The 6,847-nt window shown below is 41.1% G+C and overlaps 1 pseudogene; it reads left to right on the top strand.

The window, feature by feature from the left end:
• Positions 1-2,576: 2,576 nt before the first annotated feature.
• Positions 2,577-4,467, top strand: LOC105868196 (transcriptional coactivator YAP1-like; annotated as a pseudogene).
• Positions 4,468-6,847: the final 2,380 nt, after the last annotated feature.

Raw genomic sequence — 6,847 nt, 5'->3', positions numbered from 1 at the left:
CCTAAGTGGACACATAGGTACTACAGTAATAGGGTATTGGGCAGGTGGGAGGGGGGAGGGGGGCGGGTATATACATACATAATGAGTGAGATGCACACCATCTAGGGGATGGTCATGATGGAGACTCAGACTTTTGGGGGGAGGGGTGGAAATGGGCATTTATTGAAACCTTAAAATCTGTACCCCCATAATATGCCGAAATAAAAAAAAAAAAAGTGGGCAAAGGCCATGAACAGAAACTTTTCTAAAGAAGACAGAATAATGGCTAAGAAACATGAAAAATTCAACATCTATAATCATCAGGGAAATGCAAATCAATACTACAATGAGATATCACTTATTTCCTGTAAGAATGGCCTTTATCAAAAAGTCCCAAAACAATAGGTGTTGGTGTGGATGCAGAGAGATAGGAACACTCCTACACTGCTGGTGGGACTGCAAACTAGTTCAACCTCTGTGGAAAGCAATATGGAGATACCTCAAAGTGATACAAGTAGATCTACCATTTGACCCAGGAATTCCACTACTGGGCATCTACCCAAAAGATCAAATGACACTCTACAAAAAGGACACCTGCACTCAAATGTTTATAGCAGCACAATTCACAATTGCAAAGCTATGGAAACAACCCAAATGCTCATCAATCCATGAGTGGATTAATAAAATGTGGTATATGTATACCATGGAGTAGTATTCAGCTCTAAGAAACAACAGTGATATAGCACATCTTGTATATTCCTGGATAGAGCTGGAACCCATACTACTAAGTGAAGTATCCCAAGAATGGAAAAACAAGCACTACATATACTCACCACCAAACTGGTATTAACTGAGCAGCACCTAACTGGACACATAGGAACTACATCAATTGGGTATTGGGCAGGTCAGAGGGGGATGGCAGCAGTTATATACATACATAATGAGTGAGATGTGCACCGTCTGGGGGATGGTCATACTTGAAGCTCAGACTTGTGTGGGGGGTGGGCAAGGGCATTATTTGAAACTTTAAAATTGGTACCCACATAATATGCTGAAATTAAAGGAAAAAAAGAAAGAAAGAAACAGGTAAACAGGGTCTCGGCATCCTGGGGAACTTTACTTACAAATGTCCATAGCTGTCACGATGCTTCCCAAATCTGTTTTCTTCTCTTCAACTCAGTTTAAGTTGTGGGGAGCCACGTCTACTTCGGGGAGACAGAGACAGGAGTTGCTGGAGTTAAAACAGGCTCTGGCAATTCTCTCTCACCTTGTAGTGAAGCTGTTTGTACCTGTAAAGACACATGGCTTCAACCCAGGGCTGCTCTCTGACTCCTGAGGTGCTATTCAACTGGGGCGTAGATGGGCTCAGCCAGAGACACCAAATTCTGTTACTGAAACTTTGGCACTTGTTTCTGAGGCTACATCAGAAGAATGAGGACAAATAGTTTGAGGAAAAGGAAAGAGGAGTGTATTAATTTGCCAGCAAATGAGGAGGTTGGCAGACTTCTGTTTGAAAGTACCAATGTCCTCTAACTTCTGTTTTCTTATTCATATTTTCTTTATTTCCAGACTACAGAAGTATTTTTCTATCTTAATTAAAATCATACTTATGCCATCTTTGCTCTTACCCTAAGCATGTAATAGCCACTAGGACCTTCAGCAGAGTGTGATATCATTATTATGATGGTCATTTGTGACAAGACAGAGAAGAAAATTGCTGACTAAGGAGATTTCATCATAATTTTATTCCACACTCTTTCAGCATTTTCAAATAAAAAAATTAAGTAAATTTTCTTTTATTTTCCCAAATATTTTTCAATGAAGAAAATTAAGAAATCGTAGGTCACTGACCATTGATGTCAAGATAGCTATATGAATATGTGTATGTGCATCCACATTATATATGTAGTGAGACATACGTAAATACTTTGTGTGTGTATAATCTTTTCATATCCAGAAGTATATCTCCACAATGTTTTTGTGATGAAATCCCCAACCAGGAATACACCACAAATTTAAAAATATTTTATGCCAGTTATTTTCATGACTTCAAAAATAATAAATTTGTTCCAAAAATAAATGTAACGCAATGCAATAAATTTGTTCCAAGAATAAATTTATAGAAAATTATTTTGTACCTTCCTTTCCCCCTGTTAAATAAGTAGGCAGCCATTGGATTAAGGCTGTTTTGTACATCAAGCTCCTGCTTGACAAACTGCAACCTAATTTAGTATGTAAACAAACTGAAAACCTAACTTAAAAGTGTAAGACAGCTGAGTCTCAAGCCAACCACAAGCAGCTGAGCTTCAGCCAATCATAGGCTGCGAGTTGGCTAGATCATGTCAAAATAAAGCAGATACCTAGCTGTAAACAATCATGCCATTTCTGTACTTTACTTCTATGTTCCCTCTCTAAATACTGCCCATATTGGGGGAAAAGGGCTCTCTGAACCTCTTCTGGTTCTGAGTCTCGCCTGATTCATGAATTAATTGTTCTTTGTTCAAATAAGCTTTGTTAACTTTAATTTGCTTAAATCTTTTAACAATCCTTTTGCACAGGAAGATGTTCACTCTTGACAATTCAAATTTTACTTTCACATGAGCATATATACTCTTCTTGAGGGCACAGGGCGAGCACAGAGGTGCTGGGACTGCAGCGCAGCCCCCTTCCAGCCCCTTCCAGCGCAGCCCCCTTCCAGCCCCTTCCAGCGCAGCCCTCTTCCAGCCCCCTTCCAGAGCAGCCCCCTTCCAGCCCCTTCCAGCACAGCCCCCTTCCTGCCCCCTTCCAGTCCCCTTCCAGCGCAACCCCCCTTCCTGCCCCCTTCCAGTCCCCTTCCAGCGCAACCCCCTTCCAGGCCTGAGAGCAAGGAGAGCCCCGCTCCCACCACCCTCACCTCTTCTCACATCTTGATCCCTCAACTAGTGGCGTCCGGGTGGAGCCCTCACCTGCCTGGTCAGGGGTGCTCGTCCGAGGAGGCAGAAGCCATGGATTGTGGGCAGCAGCCGCCGCCTCAGCCAAGGGCAGCCGCCCGCGCAGACCCCCAGGGGCAGGGCCCACCATCTGGCCCGGGCAGCCTGCACCCCTGGCGTCCCACGCGGCGCCACAGGCACCCTACCCCGGGCACCAGATCGTGCACTTCCGGGAGAACTCGGAGACCGACCTGGAGGCTCTCTTCAACACCGTCTGAACTCCAAGATGGCCAATGTGCCCTAGACCATGCCGATGAGGGTCTGGAAGGTGCCTCTTTCCTCAAGCTGCCAGAGCCCAAATCCCACTCCCGACAGGCCAGTACTGATGCAGGCACTGCAGGAGCCTTGACTCCATGGCATGTTCGAGCTCATTCCTCTCCAGCTCTCCTGCAGTTGGGAGCTGTTTCTCCTGGGACACTGACCCCCACTGGAGTAGTCTCTGGCCCAGCAGCCACACCCACAGCTCAACATCTTCAACAGTCTTCTTCTGTGACACCTGATGATGTACCTTTGCCAGCAGGCTGGGAGATGGCAAAGACATCTTCTGGTCAGAGATACTTCTTAAATCACATCGATCAGACAACAACATGGCAGGACCCCAGGAAGGCCATGCTCTCTCAGATGAATGTTACAGCCTCCACCACTCCACCAGTATAGCAGAATATGATGAACTCAGCCTCAGGGCCTCTTCCTGATGGATGGGAACAAGCCATGACTCAGGATGGAGACATTTACTATATAAACCATAAGAATAAGACCACCTCTTGGCTAGACCCAAGGCTTGACCCTTGTTTTGCCATGAACCAGCAAATCGGTCAGAGTGCTCCAGTGAAACAGCCACCACCCCTGGCTCCCCAGAGCCCGGCAGGGAGGCATCATGGGTTGTGGCAACTGCAACCAGCAGCAACGGATGAGGCTGCAACAACTGCAAATGGAGAAAGAGAGACTGCCACTGAAACAGCAAGAACTGCTTCAGCAGGCAATGTGGAATATCAATCCCAGGACAGCAAATTCTCCAAAATGTCAGGAATTGGCTCTCCATAGCCAGTTGCCAGCATGAGTAGGATGTTGGGACTCAAAATCCAGTATCTTCTCCCGGGATGTCTCAGGAATAGAGAACAATGGAGACCAATAGCTCAGATCCTTTTCTTAACAGTGGCACCTATCGCTCTCAAGATGAGAGTACAGACAGTGGACTAAACATGAGCAGCCACAGTGTCCCTCTAACCCCAGATGACTTTCTGAACACCGCTGATGAAATAGATACAGGTGATACTATTAACCACAGCATCCTGCCCTTACAGCAGAGCCGTTTCCCAGACTACCTTGAAGCCATTCCTGGGACAAATGTGGACCTTGAAACATTGGAGGGAGATGGAATGAACATAGAAGGAGAAGAGTTGATACCAAGTCTGCAGGAAGCTTAGAGTTCTGATATCCTTAATGACATGGAGTCTGTTTTGGCAAGCTAGATAAAGAAAGCTTTCTTACATGGTTATGGAGCCCTGAGGTAGACTGAATTCTAAATCTGTGAAGGATCTAAGGGGATAAGACATATGTACCTGAAATTTTCAAATAAGTCAGTTGCAGTTTCTGGCTAATACAGAAAAAGATGAACAAAAGTTCAGAAAGATTCTTTCATCCATTATTTTGCTCTTCCTTGTCCATTGCTTCTGTTAATATATTGCTGACCTCTTTCACAGTTGGCTCTAAAGAATAAAAAAAACCCCAATAAACAAAAACAAATAAACCACTTTAGTTTCTTTTGCTATTATAACTATTCTTCATTTTGGGGGCTGGGGAAAGTGAGCCTGTTTGGATGATGGATGCCATTCCTTTTACCCAGTTAAATGTTCACCAATCATTTTAACTCAATACTTAGACTTGGAAGTCAAATGCTTCATGTCACAGCATTTACTTTGTTCAAGCGATTGTTTTTCAGCTGCCTTTGGTCAGTGGAAAAACATGACTTACTGGTCTGACAAGCCAAAAATGTTGTATCTGATATTAAGAACTTAATGCTGATTTGAAGAGATAGCTGAAACCAAGGCTGAAGACAGTTTAACTTAGAGTGTTTTCCTTTCCTTCTAGTGCTACCATTAGTCACATAGTGACCTTGATTTTATTTTAGGAGCTTATAAAGCATGAGACAATTTACATAGGAATATATTAATTATTGCCACATAATCTAGTATAGGTTTTGGTGGATATTTTGGTGGGTGTTTTGTTGTTGTTGTTGTTGATTGATTGGATCTGTCAGAACCTAGACAAATTACCATATTAGTGAATTTGTTTATAGTTGTAGCTTGGGATGGTTGTTGGAGTTTTTGGTAAAACCTACATTTCCTGGTTTTTTACCATCTTACTTAAATCTTGATTATCTCTGCTCTCTCATGTACATACACACACACGCACACAATGTTTATAATAGTGTTATAGTGGAATGTATCTTTTTTTAAGGTTTCCCTACTTTCCAATTTATTTTTAAAATGGTAACTTTGAATGTATGCATTTAGAATACATGACTAGTAGTTTGTATTTCACAGGTAATTTAAATCTGGTTGGACAGTCTGCAGATGTTTAAAGTAGTTTAGTGTTCTAGAAAGGACTAATAGTACACATAGTGCTCTATGCCCTCTGGGCACACAATACACATTATCTGATGAATTGGGAAGGACCAAACAAGAAATGGCTTTATTTTCCTCTTTGGACTCTCTTGGACTAATTTTGAGTCTTGATGGAAAATCACTGAGTAGGTTCATAACTTACATGACAGAAGTCATGTTTTATAGAGGTTTACCTTTCTTTAGCTTTGAGAGTTTACCTTCACCTAAATTTTGATAATAAATTCTAGTACTTTAGTTCTAGTAGAGGTCTTTGGGAAAAATGCTCAAAATTTAAGTACCTTCCCCTTGTGTCTGGCACTCTCAGGGGTTTTATACTGTCACAGTAGCCAACATATGATCTTTGGCAATTCATTGAAACTTCAGTTAATTTCTTTAAAAGAATGAAAGAGATATTATTATGGAATCAACAAACAATAGAGGATAATAAGGAAACACTACAATTAATTCTTTGACCATAACTTTGACAACTTAGATGAAATAGAACAATTTGTTGAATGATACAAACTACCAATACCTATTAAGAGGAAATAGAAAACTTCAATAGCTATAACATTAATAAAGATATTGAATTAGTAGATGAAAATTCTTTCATAAAAAACCAATAATGAAAATCTACAGTCCCAGACTGCAGCATCACTAGTGAATTCCAACAAAGCCTTTCCCTGATACCAAAACCAAAGACATCGTAAAAGGAGAACAATATAGATTAATATCATTCTTAAACACAGATGCAAAAATCTTCAACATACTATTAGCAAACTGAATCCACAATACATAAAACATAACACAACACGACCAAGTGTGGTTTATCCTGAGAATACAAAACTAGTTCAACTTTTTAAAATCAGAGTGATTCAACACTAATTCATAAAAACAAATTCAGAACAGAAAGTTACATTTTTATCCTCGTGAAGGACATAGTCAGGAAAACTTATAGCTATTATCATATGTAATGGTAAAAGACCGAAGCATTTCCCTCTGTGATGGGGAATAAGGCAAGGACAAAATCTCTCAGCATTCCCATTCAATACCTCCCTGGAAGTCCCAGCCAGTACAATAAAGCAAGGAAAGGAAATAAAAGGCACACATATTGGAAATGAAATCATGATAAAATGTCCCTATTTATGGATGGCATCATTGGTACGTATGATATCCTTAGGAAACTATGAAAGATTTTCTCAAACTAGTTTGTCTAGAATGCTGTATACTAGGTAAATGTTAAAAATAAACCAATTGTATTTTTTGTTTTCATTTCAAAATATTAGTTGAGGG

This window comes from Microcebus murinus, chromosome X, assembly GCF_040939455.1.
Source record: "Microcebus murinus isolate Inina chromosome X, M.murinus_Inina_mat1.0, whole genome shotgun sequence".
Lineage (NCBI taxonomy): Eukaryota > Metazoa > Chordata > Mammalia > Primates > Cheirogaleidae > Microcebus > Microcebus murinus.
Note: the sequence above shows the minus strand (reverse complement) of the source record. Positions and strands in the feature narration are given on the sequence as shown.